Here is a 25,819-nt window from a genome sequence, read left to right as displayed (position 1 = left end):
AGCAGTAACCATAAGGAAAATACAGATATACTCAACTACATTAAAATTAAGAACTTGTATTTATCAAAAGACATCATTAAAAGAGAGTAAAAAGGCAGCCTACAACATACAAATAAACAAAGGGCTCATAAGCAGACTACAAAGAACTCCTACTGATTAGTAAGAAACAGATAGAAAACCAAAGGGCAGATGAGCAAGCAACTTTAACAGGGACTTAAGAAGAGAAAATGTGGGATGCCTGGGTGGCTCAGTCGGTTAAGCACCTGTCTTTGGCTCAGGTCATGATCCCAGGGTCCTGGGATCAAGTCCCACATCACGCTCCTTGCTCAGTGGGGAGCCTGCTTCTCCCTCTGCCTGCTGCTCCCCCTGCTTGTGCTCTCTCTCTCTGACAAATAAAATCTTTAAAAAAAAGGGAGAGAGAAAATGCAAAAGAAAAAGTGCTTAACCTTGCTGTAATACAGGAAATGTAGATTAAAACCATAACGAGGTAGTTCTGCACAAATACCAGAGTGCCTAAACAGCTAACATCAAAATGTTGAAAACACCAAGTGGTTACAAGATGTGGAATGTCAGAACACTCCTACTTTGCTGGAGGAGGGATGGAAACTGCCACACCCACTTTGGACACTTTGGCTTCATCTGGTGAAGGTTAAGAGATCATCTTCTACGACCCAGCAGCTCCAGTCCCAGACATACACCCTCCAGCATGGCGTGTATGTGTGCCTCAGAAGGAATCCGTAAGAATGCAGCACAGCAAATTATTTGTAAAAGCAAAAACAAGAAACCCAGAAGTTCAGCAAAATAAGATTGGAGAACTAATTTTAGTATATTAATACAATAGTACACTCTACCATAATGAAAATAAATAAACTAATGACTAATTTTAACAAATCAATGAAGGACTCTGAAAACCACTGAACAAAGGAAGCCAGACATAATAAAACAAAATATTGTATTTTAGGGATGCTACAGTTGATCCTTATTATTTGCAGATTCTGTGTTTGTGAATTCATTTACTTGCTACAGTGTATTTGTAACCTCTGAATCAATACTCATGGTGCTTTCATGGTCATTTTTGTGGACACATGCAAAGCAATGAAACACCTGAGTCACTGTGAAGCACCCAATGTGCACAATGCCATCTGCGATGGAACGAAGGGTTGCTGGGGCCTTCTTGCTTCGATTCTCCAGAGTTTCTGAGTACAAGAAGGCCGTGATGTGCCTTATGGAGAAAACATGTGTTTAGTAAGATTTGTTCAGGCATGACTTACTATGCTGTTGGTCGTGAGTTCAACGGTAATGAATTGACAGATTGGTTGACAAAAATGTGGTAAAATGAGGGGCTCACAGGAACTTAACTCTGTACTTTCCCTAGGAATTGTGGTTCAGGTTTGCTAATTCAGTATTTGTATTGACTTTACTGAACATAACTACTGGAAGTAACAATGATCTGTATTTAAAAGACAAAAATACAAATAAAAAGATGGAAGTGATTACTATAAACATCGGATTAGTGATTTCCTTAGTTGGGGGCAGAGGACTAAGAGAAGGAAGGAGAAAGCAAGAGATGCGGACACTTCTGGGGTCTTGGTAGGGTTGTACTTCTTAACCCGGGTGTGATTAGGTAGGTGTTTTCTAAATGATAATTTGTTAAACCATACATTCATATTTCATGCACTTTTCTATAATAAAAAATATGTACAAATATATCTTTAAACATACCTATAAGACAGTAAGTATTATCAACATATTAATGGCACTCTGGATGATGACATTAAAAGTAATTTTTATTTTTTGTGCTTTGAAACTATTTTGCACATTTCCTATAGTTAATATGTTACGTTTAAAACCAAAAAACAAGTGTCACTAGTGAAAATGATCTCCCTAATCATTCAAATGGCAACTTTTATTCTCTGGAGGAGGGATGTTCAATAGAGGCAAAATGACAGTTCCATCCTTCTTGCACCAATCTGTGGTTTGGGTTGCATAATACAGTTGGCAGCTCTAACTGTTCACACTGTTTCTCTTCTTTTTTCAGTCAAATACAGTCAACAAATATTTACTAAGCATCTTCCATATGCAAGAACTAATTTTTCCATGCTGATCTCCTTACTGAGAAATGATGTTGGGTCCTCGAGAGACATTTTTATTTTGGTCAAGTTATTACAGTAAATCAATGGTGTCTTCCTTTCACCCGAGCACGGGGAAGTCAAATAGGACATCTCCAATGTCACATTTGAGTAAGCTGGACATGTTAACAACACGAGCTGAAAGTCATTGGCCATCTGGCATACTTTTCTATAAGGTCTGCCTGCAGGGAATATTTCCTGTTTGGACAGGCAGGAGGAAAAGGACGGAGAAGGATTGACTAAGAATCTCAATGTCCACTGCTGAAAACAAAGGAGTATCTAAAATTAGCAGTGGTGGCCCAGGATACTTCAGCTTAAAAGTAACCCTGGGGAAAGGAGATTCCCTGAATAAGAAGGCTGAAACATTTCACTATGTTCAGAACTCTCAGCGATAGAAAAAGCACTTCTGCTAAGGATAAGATTCAGGAAGATTAAGTTAAACTCCTGCAAGCCTACAAACCTTGGTCTGGATACCACGAAAGGCATGAGGCAGAGAGATAGGCAGAGATGAACTCTGGTGAAAAGGCCAACAGTCTCGGACTCTCTTTTTCTCCTCCCAAGCAAAGAGCTGACTTCCCTCTAATTCTACTGTTTATTCAATAGTCTAAACATGTGGAAAATTATTTCTGATTTGATTTCAACCCACTCAAACATCTTCTCTACCCCATTTATTACCTTCTATGCCTGGCCTTGCTCCTCTGGTGTGACCATGGACAAAATCTGCATTTTCCCCTGGACCACACTCAGTTTCCACAAAGGCTGGCTCAGGCTGCACAATGAAGGAGTGCAATCTCACTAGGCTTCATGCTGATTTTTGCCCCTTGCTCATTTGGTTCTGAGTTGCTTATTGACTTGACTGGAAAAAACTTTAAATGATTTTCCAGCAAAGTCACCCTTTCCAGTGGAAAAGAGAGTTTTAACATCTGTGCATAAAAACAAACTGAAGGAAAATGACTTCTATATTCTGCTCTAGTTCTTATACTCCAAAACCAAAAACCCACTGAGAAGTCAATGAAAATAGAAACAGCAAAACACCATTAATTATACTCCCACAAAACTTAAAAAAAAAAAAAAATATATATATATATATATATATATATTTTTTTTTTTTTTCCAAATATGAGGCAGATACAAATTACTCTGGACAATCTTTGACAAATTTACAACGTAAACAAGATGTTCAACATAGATGCTTAACTCAAGAGGACTGTTCTTGGTGATGACCTCAAAATGCAAATCTGATCCTAATTTTTCTCTGCTTAGAAAGAACACTTCAGTGTTTCCCCTTTCCTCCGAGGATGAAGACCAAGGCCATCTCACCTAGACTACCCAAAGAATCTCTAGCCTGGTATCTTGACCTTTGTACCGTTCCGACCCGTCCTACTGCATGTTGTAACTACATGAACCTCTTAAACACACAGCTCAAGTTTTGAACGAATAGCAATTTCCTTCTCATAAACTTCCGGCTACCTATTACACAAAGAATAAATTCTTTACTCTGGGAGAGTGAAAGATGTGGTTACAGTTTATTCCCGCCCACCAGTTTTCCCACTCCCCTTCTGCTCCACCCCAAGTGATATAGGTGGAGCCAGTGTCCCGCTGATTTCATTACAGGGACAGGCACATGATCCAGGCTGGGTAGTCTGAAGGCCCCTTTCCTCTGGCCACAGTGGCTGGGTCAAGGATGGACATGCAACTGACCACAGTTCCTCCTTGTGTTCTAACGCACGAATGCTCTTCTGGAAGCAAAAGCTATTGGCTTAGTGTGACCAGAGATCTTTATTCCCCCATTACATAGCAAACATCTGTCTGCAAATGAAGTTAAAAAAAAAAAAAGATGGAAAAAGAGCCAAGTAAAATAATAATTTAGGTTCCTGGGTCCAATTGTGCTCGAGGTTAGATCCACCCTGAGATTTCCCAAAATTGTAAGTTTATAACTTGTACTTTTTCCTTAGATTAGTTGGGTTTCTGTCATTTGAAGGTCTTTCACAGTACAGCCCCAATGCTCTTCTTAATCCACCTTACTTGCTTTCATGCCCTTGGGGATTTCCAGGTCAGCAAGTTTTTTCTTAAAGGGCCACTCAGTAAATATTGTAGACTCCCTGGACCAAGAGGCAAAACTGAGGGTATTAGGTAGTTACTTATATAACCATGTAAAATATATCAGTTGTATAGTGACTAACATAACATAATAAAAATTATTATAAAATAAAAAAATAAAATAAATAAAAAATAAAATAAAATATAACAGTTGAACAATGTAAAAACCATTCTCATCTCATGAGCCACAAAACAAAAACAAAACAAAATAAAAAACAACAGGCAGCTGGCTGGATGTGGCCCATGGGCCTTGGTTTTCCAACCCGAGTTCTAGCCAAATGGGTTTATTTGTGCCACAGGGGTGCTTTCAGCTTTCCATCACCATGTTCTTTGCTGGTGCTGTTTCCACCTGGAAAGTCTCTTCCCTTGCCCCTAATCAATGCCCATCCACCAGTCAAAGTCCATTTTCAATGTGAACCCCGACATGAGACTTCTCTAGTTATCACAGTAAGTTCTGTACTTCTCTTCTGAATCTTCAAGAACTAGCCTTTCCCTTCTGGTCTTGACTCTACCTCACACTGTAGTTATGGTACTCCTCTTACACCTCTCGTACACTATGAATGCTTCCTAAGTTTCTCTGAAATTGACAATATATAAAAGTTTCATTAAAAAAAAAAAAAAAAAGACTCCACAGGATCCAAGTCATTAGGGAAAGGAAAGGAAATAGGGTTCTACCAGAAGCCAAGTGTAAGGCCTTGGTAGTCAGGGCAGCCAGACATTCCTGAGACAGAATGATCTGGTATCATAAAAGGTAAGCAGCTCTCCGTCCAGTGCCATCATGACAGCTCTGCATACAGCTCCTTGTTCGCTCGCCTCAGATGCCTGCGCATGACAAGTATGACAGAAGGGGCGTTTCAATCCTTCTGTTTCTGGTGGGGAGGGAGACAGGCACACTGGCCTGTGCTCTGATGGACTCCTGTGTTTCTGTATTCAATTTCGGTCACTCGTTGGCAGCGTTCTTCCTCCTGATTACTGGGTAGTGCTGCCCAACCCCCCACATTTGCCCCAGCCTCCTAGCTTTGGTGGTATCTGTGTATCATGTGTATGTTTAATATATAATATTTTAATATTTTTCTTTAAATTGATCCCTGTAATAAAGCAGAAACATCTGCTTATTCCCTTCGAAATGATAAACCTCATTATTATTAAAATGAAGAAAAAAGGTGATCCAGGCACTATTTAAAACGTTCAGGTACCTCAGTGCCATAAGGCTCAATTTTGGAAATTTCTGTTCTTGGCGATCTCTTTTATTTCCTCTTGTAAAAGTATAGCATTTATTTTTCTGAGACCTATTTAGCTATTCTAAAGAGCAAAATCCATTAACAAAAAGCTTGTATGTCCATTCCAGGCAAGGATTTGATGGTTATTTAACATTTTTGCCCCTTAATTTTGGTATCATTGTCAATACTGTCCTCCTCCTCCTCCTCCTCAACATATCAACATTTACTCATTTTGTTGACTATTCTTGGGAGAAGAGGATATTAAAAAACAACTTTACTGAGGTGTAATTTACATACTACGAAGTTCACCCATTTGAGCATACACCACTGATAGAGCTGTGCAGTCATCACCCATAATCCAGTTTTATGATGTTTCTATCAGCCCCCAAAGGGCTCTCCGGCCACTTGCAGTGAAGGCCTGCTCACATTACCAGCCACAGGCACTGACTGATCTACTTTCTATCTCTAGAGATTTGCCTTTTCTGGACATTTCACAAAAATGGAATCATGCAATGTGTCATCTTTCGTGTTTGGCTTATTTCTCTGTTTTCACATGTTTATAGCGGGTCAAGAACTTTCAAAGGGAAGGTGAAAATGATGATGATAATAAATGGTGAGGTCTAACTTATATTAAATACTTACTGTGTATCAGTCATTCTGCCAATCTTTTCAGAGGCATCATCTTAACTTTTCCAAATAACCTCAGGGATAGATACTATTATTCTCATTTTTCAGGTGAGAAAACAGATCATAAAGTTTAAGCATCTTTGCTGCCCAAGGCCAAGTGGTTAGTGGATGATGAGGAGCTGGGATTTGAAACTGGCCCTAACTTAGCCACTAAACCATCTGCTCTCTCTTAAAAACAAACAAACAAAAACCCCCAAACTCTTAAAATCAAACAAACTGAGATTTTTCATTTAAAAATATGAGTTTGCAACTCACAGGAGAAGGCAATGTATAGTTTAAAGTGCAGGAAAAAATTCCTGTGAGGGCACCTAGAAGGCAAGTTTCACTATGGTGAAACTTCTTTGCACATCTAGCCTCTGTGGGGCACAGAATCTCCCTTGTGCGTGCCAGACACACTGCACCTGCTGCTCAGGTAAGCTGAAAGTGCCTTGCTCCTTGCAGCACTGCTCATCAGATGTGCTCTTGGCCTCAACCTACTAAGCCTTTTCGCTTTATTTAGAAAGCATGTGTTGGAAGACATGGACAATAATATATTTAAGGCTGTTTATGAGCAAGTTTCCTCAAAAAGCCTCAGAAGCTGGTCCATTTGTGCCATCTGTTATAAGAGAAACTAGAAACCACCTGTCTGTCTGCTTGAGCTCTGCTCTTATCAAGGAAGTTGTAATTACCTCTTTGGTGAAGGATTTGAATCATTACAGTAAATCCCTTATTCAGCACATATTGTATTAGGAAGGCATTCTGACCCTAAAAACTAGGGCTTTTCTCCTTTCGTCCTGCAAAGATGCAATAAAACCTCAGCTATTTGGAGCCTAGCAAGTGAACCATGCCTTAGCCTTCCCCGTTACTCAACAATAAATACTGAACAAATATTGACTGTGTACCAACTACATGGCAGGTGCTGTTGTAAGCACGGGGAACACGGCAGAAAACAAGCGGAGTGAGGCTTCTATTCTTAAACACGGCATCCTGCAAGGTAGGGCCTGAGAGCACAGGCTGTGTAGGGAAAAAAATATCGAAGCTTCTATTTGCATTTTTTTATCTGATCCTTGTAAGATTTGTATTTTATATGTATATATAGATATAGATATCTTCTGGTATATGTAATATAATGATTAGTAAGATAGGTATTTAATTAATAAATAAGTAAAGAAAAATAACAAATACATATTGGAGATACATGCCCCCAGTATTTTTTCTGAGTCTATTTTGATCGTTTTAGTGATGAAAATAGTTCCTGGGAAACAGTGTCACCTGTGTGTGTAATAGACAATAAACAAGTAAACAACCAAATAAGACATTGTAGGTGGTATGAAGAGCTATGAAGAAAACAAAAATCAGAGCAGGGTAAAAGTGAGCTCCCAAGCAGGAGAGGGTGGGTGGGGGTGATTCGGATTCTGCGTGGACAGGCCACTGCTCTCAGGACTCACATCCGAGCGGAGGCCTCCCTCTGCAAAGCAGAGCATTCAGGGCTCATTCTCCTCAACACCGGGGCTTCTTTTTATTTTAACCAGCTGGGATTAAACCAAGCCCCATTTCTTCCTAAGCGCCCTGACAGTCTCTCTGCCTGATTGTAAGGCTTTTCCCAGAACGCTACCTGAACTTAATGGAAAGGGTCCTATTTTTAAAGAGAGGACTACCAAAAGAAGATCAGTAATAAATGTTGGCTGGGGCTGTAGCAGTTCCCAGTAGTGGCTGGTAACAGCAAAACATACTTTTCCTGCAAGAAATTGTTTCCTGGTACAGCTAGAAAGTCATTCTGTTTGGGGAAACAAATGTTCCCCTTTTCAACGAAGTCTCTACATGCCCTAAAAAGAGTATGTGGCTTGTTCCTTTTTGGAAGAAAGGAATTATATAACTCCCAAACAAACCAACAGACTGAACACCTCTCTTCCTCTGTGCGAATTGCCACGTCTCTGGGTTGCTACAGGACCAAGCGCATGATGAGATACTCCAGTTATCGTATTTCCTTCTTCAGGTCCCTCTGACTTTCGCCATCTGAGGTGTAACATTTCTGGAGATGTAACCACATTTTGTCAGTATATTTATGTTAATTCACTTACAAAGTTATGTGTGGTAATAGTATTACAAGCCCATTCAGTTCCCTTTGGAAATGACCAGTCTATGCCTTCATAATAATGCGTTTTATTTTTTTAAGATTTTATTTATTTGAGAGACAGAGACGGGGGGGGGGGGGGCGCTGGAGGGAGGGGCAGGGAGAGGGAGAAGCAGACTCCCCTGCTGATCAGAGAGCCAGACACCGGGCTCAATCCCAGGACCCTGAGATCATAATCTGAGCCGAAGGCAGATGCTTAACTCACTGAGCCACCAAGGTGCACTCTATGCTTTCAAATACACCCATCTGAAATGTGACGGCAAGCTTTCCATGACGCCCACGCTATATCCCTGTCAGTTCTTCCTTCCTATCCTCACCCAGGCTTTTAGAGACAAAATGACACTTTGCATATACTTAAATTTTCTGTCATTCTCTCAGAGAACTATGGAAAAGAGAATCCTCTCTTTTCCTCTCAAGGAAAACAGAAGGAAGGGAGCGCCTGGGTGGCTCAGTCCTTAAGTGTCTGCCTTCGGCGCAGATCATGATCCCAGGACCCCGGGATGGAGCCCCACCTCGGCTCCCTGCTCAGCGGGAAGCCTGCTTCTTCCTCTCCCACTCCCCCAGCTTGTGTTCCCGCTCACTGTCTCTCGCTCTCTCAAAAAAATAAAATCTTAAAAAAAGAAAGAAAGAAAGAAAACAGAAGGAAGAACACTGCAAATCACAATTTAGCATATTAGAAAACGAAAAGAAATACAACATATTTTCCAAAATGAAAATCCATCGCAGCATCAAGTTAATGAATGAGTTGGGCTGGGTTGGATCATAAAAATCATGCTGTCCCGATTCCCCCCAACCTCAGCCCTATGATTCTGATAAGCAAGCAGAGATGGGAACCACTGATCTTTGGTTTCTACAGTGTTCCACGTCAGCTTTGGAAATTACTGGGAAATGTGAACACACAAGGGGCTTAGTAGCAAAACACCTTTGTGATTATTTTGTTCATCTAATAACTGACTGATTCACGTGGATTTTATTATATTTGGCCCCACAAATGTGTACACTAATCTACTGAATTAAACTCTCGGTGTCCACCTGTGACTTGATCCTAAGAACTGCAGGGTTCTGAGACGAGAGGGTACGGTAACCTAGAGTAGTTTGGGAAAATTTCCATGGGGTTGTAGCATTCCCATTTTTCTATTCTGGGCTTTAAAATTAGGCGGCTGTGGTCATCTTGTATCTTGGGAAAAGAGAATCATTGTCAAGGGCAAAATGAGCGCCCGCTCTATGCCGAGACGAGGTGCAGCAACAGGACAAAGTCTGGCTTCTCAACTAACAGCTCCCACTGATAGAGTACTTCCAACACGCTAGGCTCTGGGCTGAGTGCCTTTTGTCACTGACTCCTCCAGATAACCCTGCGAGGGCTTCCCAGATTACAGAGAGGTAAGCTGAAAGATGGAGAGACTGAGCAATTTTCTGAGCGGAAAGCGGTAGTGCTGCACCGGTAGAGGCAGCCTGACTCTGGAACTTGGGCCCCCCTGAATGCCTGTGCCCACTGTTCCCCTGCAGCCCTTCCCACTGAGGAGGCTCCTAACAAGGTCCCCCAAAACATTTACTTCATGAACCTGCTGGACAGAAGGGGTAGGGAAACGCCTGACACAAAGCGGGCCAACTTACAGGGGGTTGCTTGGCATGGCCTAGAACCCACTGAAACAGGTGAAATCCCAGTTCCGAGAAATCATAAATACACATTCGATAAAGAATAAAGAAAAATGGTTTGGAAGCTTCTCAGTAATTTCATGAGAACACCTGTCGTATTTGCTGAACAGACTTCTAAATGAAAACAATATTTTTAAGAATAGTGAATTAACAGTTAGGTGCAGGAGTTTAGGGTCAGACGGCCCTCCAATACTGGCTCTGCCACGTATCAGCTGTGTGACCTCAGGTAACTTAACTTCTGTGCCCCACATTTTCCTTCCTTGCTTAAATGGGGATAATTAATTAAGTAGATTATATGTATAATATACTTACTATATTAAAGCTTGGTATGCATTAAGTGTTCACTAAATGACAGCTGTTAAGGTCAGGGCATGCTTCACTTGTCTTGAGAAAATGGTTCTGTTACAAAATGAAAAGTGGACTTAAGGACTCAGTACTTACACCGTCTACAAACCCCAATGAATTGATTCCAAGAGAAGTGAAAATGAAGAGAAAACTGTACCATTACCCAAGTAACTACAAGGAAAAAGAAGAAGGAATATACCCCAGGTTCTCGGGTGTTCATCCTAGGATAAATCCCCCTCTTAGCATAGCCCTGTTACCTGTGTCTGCACAGCAAAGTCCCCAGTGGAAAACATACAGAGGCACGTTCGCAGGTGCTCTGGCTGTGTTACCAGTGGCAGATAGGTCCGCAGGTGTCAAATAACCTGTGCCCAAAGTTCAGAATTTCATGTTCAAATGGAGGTGTCAATACTGAGCTCTGGCTCATTTATGGACCTTAATTAAACCCTCTTTCTTCATGGCCGGCTAACAGGAGATGTCTGTTTTTCCACTAGCTCTCTCAAAGAAGTGCTGGTGTGTCACTGAAAGCCCTAATGTTGCATAAAATGGGCCTGGGCAGATGGGAAAATAGGCATTACCCACCTGCCCACACTCATTCTGGGGGTGTCAGTGGAGAGAATCTCAATCCCCAGGCACTCCTCTGGAAAGCTTCCTGAGAAGCCCACGTGGAAAGGGTGGGTGGACAGAGTTGTAGGGTAATACTTCCTCTTTGGGCTCAGTCTTTCTCCAAGGATGACTCCGTGCTCTGAAAAGCGGCACTGCACAGGTTTCATACAAATGCTGCCAGGGATGGCGTGGCTTATTCTTATAATACTCTGCAACGTGAACAGCAAAGAATTGCCATCACTAAGCTGGTCTAGGTGAGCTTGGCTGGATCCTTGGACATCAGGACTCAATGAACGGCTGAATTTCTTGGGGGTGGCGGGTGGGCCACTGCAGCAGCTTCCTTCCCTTCTTTTCCTTCTCAACCATGAGCCTCTCAATATCTAATTTCCCTTCTCCCTGTGTACGCCTCTGTCATCAGGGTAAATGCTGGTTCTGTAAACAGGGTGGCATGCTTAGGAAGACAGGCCTAGAGAAGACTGAGAAACTTCCTGGGGGAATGTTAGGTGGAGTGGGAAGAGCAAGGCCTATGGACTTAGGTGGAATGACTGTGGTAATCTTTACCACCCACCTCTCTCTCCTCATTTGAAAACTAGGGAAAATGTTACCCCGAAAGGCCTCTGTGAGGACTGCATGAGTGAACCTACATAAAGGGCAGGACACCACATCTGGCGCGAAGAAAGGGCTCCCAACATAAGAGCAAGTATTGATACTTAATGAAATGTTAAACTCATAGATTTAGAGTAAAGAATCTATAACCTTAGGGTCTGTGCAATCCTATCTGCCTATCCCAAGCAAAATTAACCAGGAAGGACTCCAAAGCTCCGGGTGATTCAAATATTCAAAGCCAGCTTACTTCCTCCCCTCCTCCGCTGCAGCCCATTTTTGGTTTAAAAGAAAAAAAGGGGGTGATGCCCCATAATGTATCTTTTCAATGTATATTTATATTTTAAAATACAGAAAGAAAATCCAGTTTCTGTTCCTGGCTATAAAAGCAATTGTGCTCAATGTAGACAACGAAGAAACAACAGGCAAAAACCAAAATGAAACAAAAATAACCACCAATACTCCCACCCAACAGTACCATTATTAAAATGTTGGTGACTGTTTTAGAACCTTGCTATGTGTACATATGCATCCATATGTATTTTGGTTTGTGTATTAAAATGGCACTGTAATTTAAAGACTTCCTTATTCTGCTTTTTTCAACAAGGGAGTTTATTGTGAACATATTCCCTTGCTGATGAAATGTACTGGCAACACAATTAAAAAAAATTTTTTTTCACATTTTATCTTTATTTTTTAAAATTTATTGTGTTGTGTTATTCACTATACAGTACATCATTAGTTTTTGATGTAGTGTTCCATGATTTATTGTTTGCGTTTAACACCCAGTGCTCCATGCAATACGTGCTCTCCTTAATACCCTTCACTGACCTATCCCAATCCCCCACTCTCCTCCTCTCTGAAACCCTCAGTTTGTTTCCCAGAGTCCATAGTCTCTCATGGTTCATTCCCTCTTCTGTTTACCCCCCTTCATTCTTCCCTTCCTTGTCCCACTGATCTCCCTGCTATTCCTCATGTTCCACAAATGAGTGGCAACACAATCTTTAATAGTTGCACTGTAGTCCACGGCTGTGTGACAATTACCAAATCATCACTATTCTTTGACATTTAAATTTGTTTTTGCTATTGTAAATAATACTGGGGAAAAAGTCCATCCACTTTTGCATATATCTCTCATTATGTCCTTATGGCAAATACTAAAAGTGTAATTGCTCAAAGGATAAGCCCATCTTAAGGCTTAAGACCAATATTTCTACAGTGCTAAAAAAAAGTCATGCTGATGTATAATCTCACCCACAGTGCGGTAATTTGGTCTCACCCGTGTTCCCTTTTCCTCCCCACCTGTCCCCTTCTTTGGTCTCCTGGGTATATGGGTTTTGTTTCTTCTATCAAATGAGCCAATCAAGAGTACTATGACAAAAATGGGGCCAAACCAATATGGGTTCAAATCATTCCTCCAAAGTAAATGAGAGCTCTCAGAAAAGACTGCTTTGAACCACCGCAGTGTTTCAGAACAAGGGGGTTGGTGGGACAAGGGAGGGTAGGTTTATTCTCACTTAGCCTCTTCTCCTAAAATGAGAATTACTGGCTCCCTGCAGGCCATCAATCAGCAAGCCAAGTCTGAATGCTGAATTACAGCAAGGGAATGAATGAGCTTATACAGAGTAGAGACACACAGGCTGAGCCCAAACACGCACCCAGGTACCCCATTACATCTCCAGCTGAGACGCTAGAGACACAGTAGCAGGTAAAATGTCCTTTCTTCAACCTCACAGAATCAAGGGGGAATGATTCTTATTCCTTTTTTTAAAGGAAGATAAAGGAGAAACGAGAATTAATTTGGGTTGGAGGCTCAAATATTTGTAATGAGTATTTCAGCTAGTTAAGAAGAGGCATTCTCCACCACCTGACGGGCAGGAAGGGAGAGCTGGCATTGTGGAGCTGGCAATTCCTCCCGGAAGATCAATGTCGTCTCTGTATGTGATAGACTGGTCTGCTCTAAGGTTTACTTGTTGAAATAGATAATGTAATATTCAGACTGTCAGCGCATGGACACATATGCTGTTTTCTGTTAACCCCTTTCCTTCTGAGAAATTTCTACAATCTGAATACCTTACCCCCTTATTAGAGAGGCAGAGTTTATGATCAGAGGCAAAGGGAACTTCAGATGATATCACTATCATCATGATATGACAGAGGGGAAGAGAGACAGAACAATCTGCAAGAACCTCACGTTATCCAAAATTCTGCTGAAACTAGGAAAATGGAGCCCTTCCCCCAAATCCCTTCTACTATCTCCGCATCAGAAGCTCGGCCTGCTTCCAAGGACAGCAGAAAGAGAGGCTTGTTGTGCTATCTGTGAGGAGCACGGTGACTGCCGTGGAGCCTCAGGATTTGCACTGGTATTCGCAGACCTTGGCCAAACACCTAGGAGCTGGTGAAGTAGGCCATTCCCCTGGCATGCCTTTCCCCATAACCAGAGGCAGTGAGTGGCCTTGGGGAATTTCCACTGGTGGCTGCAGCTGCTGCTTTCTGGGTAATCACAGTATGTGTGGGCAGGGAAGAGCTCAAAAAATGAGTTGCCTAGAGCCAACTCATTCTGCAAGTTGCTCCCTAGCAGATGACAGACTGTCGGGGAGTTTTGCAACTACTCAGGGTGGGGCATACTCACAGGGGCTTAGAGACAAAGCCCAGGGCCTTGTGTCCTTCCAGAATATTAGCTGAGATGAGTGAACAGTAGTAATAGGTAACATCCACCCAAGGCACATTACAAGGTAGGTCAAAGAGTGGTTTGCTCTCATTGTCTCCTCCATCTCCACGACAGGCCCAGGAGATGAGGAGAACCTATCTATCAACGTGGGGTTTTGGAAAATCACAGAAAACCTTCTAGGATGTTTTACTGTGGGTCTATACCAACCCACCTCCCGCCCCTCACCTCATCAAGTACTTGGTCAGCACTGTGTTTATGCGTGTTTTGCGAGGTTGTATTATCACCACCAACAGCCCAAATTCCCCTATAGGCCTTATCTAGGAAAAGAAACTGGTTCATTTACCACTTTTGAATGGCATGAGGCATAAGGAGAATAACACTAAAACCAAAGCAGCCAAGCTGCTGGGTTCCCATGGAGTCAACAAAACTGGAGCACCACAGAGCCTGTCAGGGCTCTTAGCAAATGGTACCATCGACTTTCCAAGGAACCTGTGTTATAAAGGATCAGGCAGACTATGAACAAGCAAGGACCTTACTGAAAAAGTACTTTTCTTGACATAATTGATGGAAACAACTACTTCTATAGGATCTGAATTTTAGAATGGAGTGGCTGAAGACAGAGTGATTATCTACTTAAGAACTAGCCTGGCCAGGCCAACCACACAGACAGACCAAAAAATGTCTGTACTAGCAAACTTCAGGACATTCTGGCCTGACACACTGGGTGATGAGTGTATAAAACTCAGTTGTTATGTGAATTACTTCCTAGGCCAATTACTTAAGCTACATGATAAATTATCTTGTTCATCTTCTGTGTCGATGACAGGTTTTGGATAAAGGAATTCTTAGTGCATCAAAAACCAAGTTTTATTTTTTAAAACCTAAAATGGATGGATTTAACAAATAATTATGAAGCATCTCCTCTGAGCCAGACCTTCTCCTAGGTGCTGGGAATCCTGAGATAGTAAGATAGCATGGGCCCTCCTGTCACAGGGCTTACAGTGTCTTGAGGAGAGAGGGGCAATAGGCAGTTGAGTGACTGTACCAGGATAGAGCATTTCAGAGGGAAAGTGCTATAAACAAAGTAAAAGGGTGATGTGGCGCACAGTGATGGGTGGGGACCAGAAAGGTCAGGGCAGGCTGGAGCGTGTGAGGATCAAGGAAGAACTTTCTATGGCAGGAGGAACAGGTGTTGCTAAGGCTTAGTGGCAAAAAGGAACTTAGTTTACACCAGGAACAGAATAAGCGCAGGAGCATGGCAAGCAAGGGAGACAGCCAGGTGAGGTGAGGTTGGAAAGGTCAGGTAAGGTAAGCAAGGGCCGGGTCACGTAGTCAAGATAAGGAGTTTAGATTTTATTCTATCTACAGGCAAATGGAAGACACTGGAAAATTTTAAGCAATTCTGGAATACAAGATGTTACTAAACATTTGATGTGTTTATAGAATTAAAAAACTAAAAATGAGAACAAAACCAAACCCAAACTGCTAAAAATCTCAAAGATAGTGGCATTCCTATGGGGGGGGGGGGGGAATTCCACTTTCTGCAAAAGGGATTGTCCAGAAAACCTTTTCAATGTATTTTATGTGTTTACTCATTCATGTAAAAACCTATTTTTACTACTATGTTCTCAGCACTTTGCTGGACACTGGGGAGATACAATTGAGAAGACATCACTGACCCTCAGAGAATGAAACAAATAAGCAGCTGACGACATCACACTCTACTGGGAGCTAAATGCAGGGATTACCCCATCCAGTTTAGGATGGAGGGCAGGGGCAAGGGGGAAGAATCGGGAAGGGCTCTCTGAAAGAAGGGATGTTTAATAACACAGCATTCCCTGGAAGTGAGAAGCCACAGGGCAAGGTCGAGGAAGTGAGACTACTTCAGTAAGGTCCAACCAGACAGTTTCAACAGAGGCTGCAAGGTCAAGCAGGGGAGGACCACCCAGGGCCTCTCAATCGGTAAAAGGATTCTGGAGCTCATGGTATCCATTGTGAGGGGGAGAGTGGTGTATTCAAGTTTGCACATTAGAACAATCCCAAGGGTTGCAGTACAGAGAAGGAGCTGAGGGGGACTGGTCAAGGGTCAGGAAAACCAGATGGGCAAGGGTTGGGCTAGGGTGGTGGCAGCAGGGATGGAGACAAGTGGGCTGGTGTGAGAGAGGCAGAACTGATAGGTCTTGATCATTGACAAATCGGTGGTAAGTAAAAAGCAGAGGAAAGGAAGCTGGCCAGGTTTCCAGGCACTGGCTACCGAGACAGCACTGCAAAGCAGCACCTAACGCAGTCAAGGGTGATGGGGTCGGAGGGCTCCTTGGAGGAGCTCATGGTGGATCTTCAGAGGCACAGCAGATGGGAGCAAGTGTATGCACAAGAAGAAACACCAGGCAGAGGGAACCGTAATCTCCCATTTTTCTACATTTCTACCCCAGTTGATTCGCCTCATACCAGGAACACGATGCTGCTTTTTCTGGGTGCTGATTCAATAGAAAGAGCACTGCGCTTGGAATCAGAAGGTCCAGGTTTACACATTATACATTCTCCAACAGGCCACTCAAGCTCTCTCAGCCTCTGTTTCGATAATTCACAAAATAGAAGCCCTAGTTGTTTCATTCTACTCAGTTCATATTTATCAAATACCCACATATAGCCCTGTCAAGTGCTAGGGAAACAAGTGAACCAAAAATGGGCAAAAGTCTGAGGTACATTTCAGCTTAGTGCAGGCATCAGGGAAGCAAATGGGCAACTATAATATGGTGCACCAAGTGCTAGGATAAGGGTTCATGCAAAAATCAAATGTACCTGTATGAAATGACTCTGAAAACAGGGAGACACTATAAACATATCTTGTAATATTATCATTCTTGATGGCAGTGCTAGCCAGCTTCCAAATCTTCTAGGAATTTTTTCAAATTTCTGGTCTGCTGATGGCACCTTGTTTGCAAAGCAGCTATGGGTCAGGGTATATGGGTCTGCTATATCTTTACACACACACACACACACACACACACACACACACACACACACACTGTCACTGTCAGGTTCTCTGCGGTCTGGTAATCAACTGTGACAAAGCAGTCTTGGCATTCATTGAGGCCTGAATGGAGACAAACAAGATGGCCCCATGTCCAAAGATGATCGGTTTAGTAAAAAAGACACTTGGATATGATTTGATGAGATGTTATGATTAATGTCATACTAAAATATAATCAGAGTGATCATAGAATTTACTGCCTAAACAGGACAGTGGGTAGAAGAGGTGCTACTAAATTTTTACCTGGGCAATGGCTGTAATAGGCACACTGAGAAATACGCTCCCTAGAAAGAATAGAGAGGTCAAATTTTTGCTCAAAGTGTTATCAGTCAAATGCCAAAGCATATTGAGACTGTGGCCTGATTCAATGTAATGCACATTTTTGCTTTCCATGAAACTATTTATCTCCTTTTCATGGTTCCTGGCAATATATAATTTCCTTTGCATATTGGACCCTAAAGGCATTTGTGGATTCTGAAATCATGAGCTGAAAATTGCATAAGGATGATAATGAGATACCTGAGCCTTTTTTTAATAATTTTTTATTATGTTAGTCACCATACAGTACATCCCTAGTTTTTGATGTAAAGTTCCATAATTCATTACTTGTGTATAACACCCAGTGCACCATGCAATACGTGCCCTCCTTGAGCCTTTTTTATAGCAGAAATTTACATGACAGTAATGAAATTTAAGTTTCCATTCCGTATCTAAAGTTTGGCTTAAAGCCCTGCCACTTAGGTTTACGTTAACCCTCTATCTAAAGGAATTTTCTCCTTAGGCTCCAAAATGAACTGTCTTTCCAAGTGCTTTTTTATATTAGCCTTCAAAAGCATTCTCCAAGCTACCCTAGGGCTAAGCCAAATTAATTTCTCATTTTTAGACTGGCTCTTCATATCCAGTGGTAAAAGAACCTTTACTTTAATGTGAATGAGTGTGGAGGTGATCTTCCTTGTAAGATGAACTGGAGGAAGGACCAAAAAAAAAAAAAAAAAAAAAAAATCCTGGAGACATTCACATTACAGTATTTGGAAGTCATTACCCTGACTAAAGGGTGTGCCTGCCAGGCCTGTAGATAATTTCCCATGTGAAATTTGCTGTCAAAGTAAAGTCCCATGGGATTAATTCCCAACACCTCAAAAGTGAACTTCTGTTCATAAATATGAAACTAGACTTGGTGAGCCTCTGTCCAAAGTCTACTGAGCAATGGACTCCTTACTACACAGGCAACATGACTTTTCATTTTCCTTAAGGAACAAATGCTTGACCAATCTTTGCCTTATAGGAAAAGATACACATCTCATGAAGATGATTCCATCTCATTTCACATGCTGTACTTCAGATGAAGAACTTAAACAATAAAAACAAAAAAGGCAAAGTTGGTTAAAAAACCATGAGAGACTCTGAACTATGGGAAACAAACTGAGGGTTGCTGAAGGGGAGGTGGGTGGGGAGATGGGGTAACTGGGTGATGGGCACTAAGGAGGGCACGTGATGGGATGAGCACTGGGTGTTATATGCAACTGATGCATTGTTGAACACTACATCTGAAACTAGTCATGTACTATGTGTTGGCTAATTGAATTTAAATTAAAAAAAAAAAACACCAAAACCAAAATTCCTTATGCCAATTCTCTCTCAAACCTAAAAAAAGAATCAGAAAGAAATGCAAGCTTGGTTTTGCAAAAATACAAAAAAGCTCCCTCCTCTCTACACCAAGTACATTAAATGGCCCAAAACTTCTGGATCAGGTGCATATTAGGAATCTTCTCATTTTGGTACCCATTATCCTTCATAAAAGTAAATGTATAATTTTTTTCCAGTGAACACTAAAAATTTGGTAAATTTTTTTCTTAAATATTTCCAATAATATGTACTTACAAAAAGAAAATACCATGTTGTGGTATGGCAGACATTCTTCATTTACGACAAGATGATATCAAACACATTTTCCTCCATTGTCAGCAGAGTACCACAGTCCTGCGTCTTCAGACACCCTTAAGCATTCCGCTTATGTTTCTCTTGAGTTTGCCTTTCATGATGTTTATCAATCCCTTTGATCATTTACTGTTCATAAATTCTGCCAGCTGCAAGCATAAGCCTAGATGCCTGATTTTTTTTTTACTGGTTAAAATAATACTACCACTTAGTTACCTAGGAAGCACCAAAAAGTAATAATTAGCTCTTATATCACCTAAAGAGCCTTAAGCAGGAGACAGAAGTTTTGGGCGACTTTCACATAGGAAAGGAAAAGTCTTTTAAAGAGTTGGAGCAACAGATGTATTCTGAGCACGTAAGTTCTCTGCATCCCTTCCTGTAGCTCCATATCAAATGTGAAATGTAGTTAAATCACAGGTTTACACTTAAGCTTATCTCTGATAATGGACTTGGACACATATCAAAGAACCCGCCCATATGCACTTATCAGTCTCTGACAGGTATGAGGTTTAGGAGTTCAATATAGGACTTTACTGCTTACTTGTTTAGAAATTCAGATGTAATGTTATCAGCAAGTATTTAGATGAGGGCTCCAATTACTTATGATCCTAGGTAATCCCACATTGCTACAGGGTTCTCTGGTTATAAACTACAAATTTAAAATGCTCTTATGATGGATAATTCACAACCATGAGATAAAGGTACATATCTGTATCTATAAATAAAATATATGAATACCTTTCAGCTTGTCTTGGGAATGGGGATCTTTTCTCTGTAATTTGTATATTAATCTATTGTTTTGAATGGACATTATATCAATTGATAAAATTTCCAAAAAGTATAAAAGGGTATCAGTATAAAAAGTTGCAAGGGAAAAATAAGTCTCCCATTCCAGAGACACCCCCCCGAAGTAACCATTGTTATGGATTTCTTGTATTTCCTTTCACAGTTATTACAGGAACAAAAAAGCTTAGGTGTATGCGTTTATGGGAGGGAGGGACAGGGAGTGAGGGAATGAGCAGTACCAAAACCTCATCTGCTTTAGAGAGAGAGAGAGAGAGAGAGAGAGAGAGAGGTGTGGATGGATTGATTGACTTCCCTTCTTTAAAAACAAACAGTAGCAAGTTATTCACATTGTTCTCAATGCTGTTTATGTTCCTTCACAATATATCCTGGAGATTGCTCCATTGGTGCATGAAGACTTGGCCCCTCAATTCTTTATGTATACAGGTAACATTCCCTTGCACAGAAGTGCAATGCCTTATTCAACCAGATCACTACCAAGCAATATAAAGGTTGGTTCCTGCCTTTTGCTTTTGCAGGGACTGAATATCAGTGCTGGACGAAGATGGTGGGGGTGGTGGGGGTGCACTGTATAAATATTAACATTTTGTCCTGCCTACCGCCTTCCTTCTTTTATAAAGTACTGATGTCTAAACAACAAGGAGAGTCTATCTGGAAGAGACGGTTGTTAGCCTTCCTGCTGCCACACACAGGAAGGTAACACCTTTCTCTCTAAAGCTGATGAGGTTTTGGTGCAGCAGCTGAATCCTGGGAAGAGGAACCACCAGACTTTGCAAGCACCCAGTTGTTCTTGTTGGGGGACCAGCCTGGGCATCTAGGCAGCCTACCCCAAACCAAAATTCTCCAAGGTTAGGGAAGCCTCAGTGGAATCTAGGTCAGGGTCATCCCTCCCTTCCACACAGCATGATGCAGAATTTAAAATCTGTTGGTGCTCAATTTAGAACTTCACAGGCTTTCGACCAAAAAAAAAAACAAAAACAAAAAAAAAACCCTCCCAAACTGTGGGGTGGTCACAACTCTCTAGAGCTGGACTGGCTGGGTTTTGGGTAAGTTACTCAACCCTCCCATGGCTCAGTTTCCTCTCTGTAAAGTGAGGAAAGTAATACCTACCTCAGAGGGTGAGTGGGAGGATTAAGTAAAATAATGCCAATGTAACTTGCTAAGCAAACTGCCTGAACTTTTTAAGGGCTCAAGAAAATGTTTATTATCAGTAAAACAATCCAACACCTTTTTTTTGGGGGGGGGGAAATCTTGGCAGCACCAAAAAATACACTGGTTGTGAATTTTGGCCTCAGGGTAATCCTTCAGTCTCTTGACTCTTATCTCTCCATGCCCACACATTCCCCGCAAGCCCCCCAACATTTCTGGGGCACACACACTCTTTGTGTTCTTGTACTTGTGCAGTTCCATATGCTTACAATGTCCCTCATCTTCACATGGGTAACTTTTACTCACTTTCCAAGACGTAGTCCAAAGGGCAAGGCTAAGTGTCCTCCCTCTGGATCCCATTGTCCCCTGAGCCCACTTCCCTTGTGGCACTGTCATGCTACCCAGAAGAGACGTGAAAGCAGGGTCTTCACAGGAACTGTAAACTAAGTTCCCAGCACTGTGTTAGCACTCTGTAGGCACTTGGTAACTGTCGCTGAATTAAAACAAACCCCGATGGAGATAATGATTCCAGTCAGTCTACTTAATTCCCTTGACCGAATATAATTATGCCTCTGGTATCTTCTTTTAGTCAACAACGCGGGTATCTGCACTTCAGATGTTTATATTCTTAAAAGTGTCAATTCAGAATCACCTGTCATGTAGCTCCTGTCAAAGCATGGCTGAGCCAACTGAAGAAAGACTTCGTCTAAGAGGCAAGCTACCTTTCACCCAACACTCCCTGACTCGGGCAGACCACCAGAATGCTTTGACTAGGTTGTTTTCCATCTTGCACCATCGTAAAAAGGACTTTTCAATACTTCAGCCTAGTGTTACACTCTACCTTTAATCAGAAACAACAGGAGAAATGACTATATATTGAAAGCCTGATTTATTTTGCATAAAACTGCTACAGAAGATGTAGTCTATCGTGCTATTCAAAATTCACGAATACACAGACTTATATGGCAAATTAATATTAAAACTTGCAACTCCTGATGAACTGGCATGCTTTCCTTGAACAGACTACCTAACTGTACATTCCATCATATTTTTCCCTTCTTTGTTATGGCTGCGAGGTAGCTCAGGGCAAGTCAATGCTGAATGCCTCTCCCTTCTCTCGGCCGTTGGTTATGCTGCTGCTATGTGTTATTCTATATTTACTCTACTGTGTATGTATTTTGAAAAAGAATAATGAATCTCACATTTTTGTTTGGTTATCAATAATGTTTGGAGAACAGCTGTCATCAGACACCTGTGACATGTAATACAATTTGCTTGCACTGTCACCCAAATGTGCCCTAAACACACACACACACTGATACCAAACTTGTCAACACACAAAGACTTGAAATAGAAAACAAATGCCTGCACTTAGGAAAGGCTTGCAAGTCTGAAAGACGCTGCCCCAGTTTTAGCTGGCAACAGGAGACAGGCGTGTATGTGGCGGGTGCCTGCACAGACGGTGAGACGGATACAGCACCCAGGCTGTAAAGCCATCCTTTCATCAGTGTACTGAAATCAGTTCTGCCCATAGGGGGACAATTATACCTAGATACCAAGCAATCAAAGGAAGGAAAGGGAAAAAGTGAAGAGGAAGTTCATTTCCCCAATTGCAAAACTGAGAGTGAACTGGGACTCCACTCAACAGACACGGGGACGGTGCCTGTGCCAGAGATAAGGGCTAGACCTGCAAACATCCTGCCACCACCTCTGCGATTTGGAGGCAAGGATAGTGCCAACCAGATGGTCAGCTTCCGAGGGAAAGTTTTTAGTTTTGTTTTCAATGGCAGGAACGAGCCATTATGAGGAAATCTCCCAAGTATGCTTACCTGAGAGGAGGTGGCTAAGAAATGCTGAAGAGGAGGAGCACGTCTGCCAACATACTTCAAGTCTCAAGAGTTGGCTCTATAAAGTCTGAAACTTTGGAAGAAAGGAGGAGTGCCATAAAGCTGTTCCCTTCCCCTCCCGCTCCTTGTGATGGGAGAAAACAGCAAAAGCCTCCCAGCAAAGGAAGGGCTGTATCAGTATCATCTCTGAGGATCTGCCCTATCTCAGAATCTCATGGGAGGCTCACGTCTGGGCTACAAAGCATGGCTACGAATGAGACTCATCCTCTAAAGGTGGAGGACGGGCCTCAGTTCAACATCTGGTCCTGCGGCCTCCCAGCTCTCTGATCTTGAGGAAGTCACGCTGTCCCTCTGAAACCCAGTTTCCCCCTCTGCAAAGTGGGGGTACTGATAATGGTTGTTTACCTCACCGAGCTGTAGGGAAGATGAGACAATGTCCACTAAAGCCCTGGACTAGTGTCTGGCAAAAGTAGGTGGTCACAAGACATCCATCCCACCCTTTCCCTTCTGACAATCCCCCATCCTTCCCCTTTATGTTCTCTGTTCTTTGTTCTAGCCTATGCCAACTACTGCCTGCTTTCCTCTCCCTCCCTCTTCCTCTAAAACTTTGGCCTGCCCCACCTCTTTTTTCAGGTACTCCTTCATTGTTCCTATTTTCCTACATTCTTCCTACCTCCCAAAACTCATCCAGAATCTGAACTTGAGTGACACTAGCGAATGGAAAGTTAGAATGAGAGAACAAGCAGTGGCTGCTGCAGTCTCTTTCCTTATGCACCCAACAGGAGGGGCCAGGCATTACCCACCCACCCACCACCAGCACAGCAACCAAGCACTGTGGTTGGGTGTGGACGAATACTGGCTTCACACCCTCCCTCTCCCCTCAGGTAAGTTAGGTAACCTTTCTATACCTGTTTGTTTTTTTTTTTTTTAAATAAAGATTCTCTTTATTTGTTTGACAGAGAGAGTGAGTATAAGCGGGGAGAGCAGCAGGCAGAGGGAGAGAGAGGAGCAGGCTCCCTGCTCAGCAGGGGGCTCAATCCCTCAGATCACGACCTGAGCCAAAGGCAGAAGCTGAACCAACTAAGCCACCTGGGCGCCCTCTCTGTACCTGTTTCATCATATGTAAAATGAGGGTGATAACAGTACCTCATGCATTATGATGATTAAATAAGCAAATAGAAGTACAGTGCCTGGCACGTCTGCACTTAATGAATATTAGCAGTCCTCTCCACCATCACCATCTTCCTATATCTTATGGAGACTTGACATCCCATGATTATATTTTCAACCTTTGAAAGCAAAATTTGTTCTCAAGAATATGAACCAGGCACAGGCGCATCAAACCAAGACGGAATTTTCCAGCAGCTCGGCGTGATCCTGGCAGAAGAATTAGTTCTTATCCACATTTATAGGTTTTGGACAACGTCACCACAAGTTGGAGACTTGCACATAGCACATGAGTTGGCTGCTGGCTGCCCTGCCGTTTCTGGCAGACCACCAGAAGATGCCACCACCCAGAGGCCTGTGCCTGAGGAGCTCCCAGGGCTGCTGAGCCAGGAGATACACTGTTCTTGCACATTCCTGGCTGTCACAGAAGAGAAGGGGCCAGTCCTTTAAGATACTTTTTTCTCTGCTTAATCCCATTCTAAGATGCACTCCTTACAACACTGTCATTAAAACTAATGGAGGCCAAACCCCAGCACACTGGAATTTGTGTCCTCCAATGATCTGTAATGGGCACTGATAATGAAAGCCTTTTCCCAGAAATTTATTTTTTAAATGCATCAACTGTGTCCAGAGATAAGTAAGAAGATGAAATTTTCTTTGTTTTTAAAAACTATATAATATGTTATTCTCAAAGGAGCCAGTCAGTTAGCTAGGAATAAAATAAATTCTGCAACAACCATTTAGACTCAAAAAAGGGCCATTTTCAGAGAACATGTAAGGAACTCGTGGAAACAACAATAAAAAACTGATTTCCCTCTTGGAATATAAAGCTACCAAATCCTCCACTAAGTCCACGTAAGAAAGACCCACTGTCGTGGACATCTGTGGTTTGAGGCAGGCTGTCCTCTGGGAATCCCCCCTCTGCTAAATTCTCACAGTCTAAGAACTCTGCATGTCAATCTTCCCTCTTCAGCCAAGGAGGAACAGGCAATTCAGGCCTAGCCTAATAAAGTACTATATACTCCTGGCCAGAGATTGGTTAAGAGATGGGGAGATGATTCAGTTAGGACCAAGAGGAGTTAAGCCCAGATGACTATTCAAACTTTTGCAGAAGAGAGGCTCTTTCTTTTCTCCTGTACTTGAAGTTTATGGAAATAAGTCCACCTGGTGGCAATCATCTTGCAATCAAAAAGAAAGAGCTTACCTAAGAGAAGAGTCAACAAAGAGGAAAACTGAGCTGAGAGATGCCAAAAGTTGGTGGCTGATGGAAACGTGTGAGCCCCTGGATCCAGCCATGCCTGAAGCCAGAATTCCTGTGCTTTTCAAGTAAATATATGAACCAAAAAGTTCCATGTTAGCTTAAGTTAGTTGGGTTGATTTTTCTGTTACTTGTAAACAAGAATTCTAAATGGTAATTTGTTCAAGCTGACACAGAGGATCTTGAATATAGCAACTGCCTGTACATTTAAAAGATGTCATATTAGGGAAGTTTATACTAGTGCTCAGCTTCCAGAAACATGTGAGAAGGACAGGAATAGCTAGCTCTCGTTACTGTCTACAGAGTCCCTGGATTTAGAAAAATGCAAACACTCCAAAATAAAGACCAGGATAGTGAATTCAACAATGCATGGTGCTTCGTGACAATGTATCAGCTACATCTGAAATGCCGGATGCAGTTTCTATAATTCACGTAAAATTTGAGAAAGAGAATGGATGTTACCAATCCAAACGAAAATAAATACTAGGCTCACTT

The 25,819-nt window shown here is 42.1% G+C and overlaps 1 protein-coding gene across 4 annotated transcripts in view; it reads right to left on the bottom strand.

The window, feature by feature from the left end:
• Positions 1–25,819, bottom strand: part of ARHGAP26 (Rho GTPase activating protein 26) — a 414,131-nt gene that overhangs the window by 28,833 nt on the left and 359,479 nt on the right. The gene's annotated exons all lie outside the window — the stretch shown is intronic.

Source organism: Ursus arctos, unplaced genomic scaffold (genome assembly GCF_023065955.2).
Source record: "Ursus arctos isolate Adak ecotype North America unplaced genomic scaffold, UrsArc2.0 scaffold_5, whole genome shotgun sequence".
In the NCBI taxonomy this organism is placed as follows: Eukaryota; Metazoa; Chordata; class Mammalia; order Carnivora; family Ursidae; genus Ursus; species Ursus arctos.
Note: the sequence above shows the minus strand (reverse complement) of the source record. Positions and strands in the feature narration are given on the sequence as shown.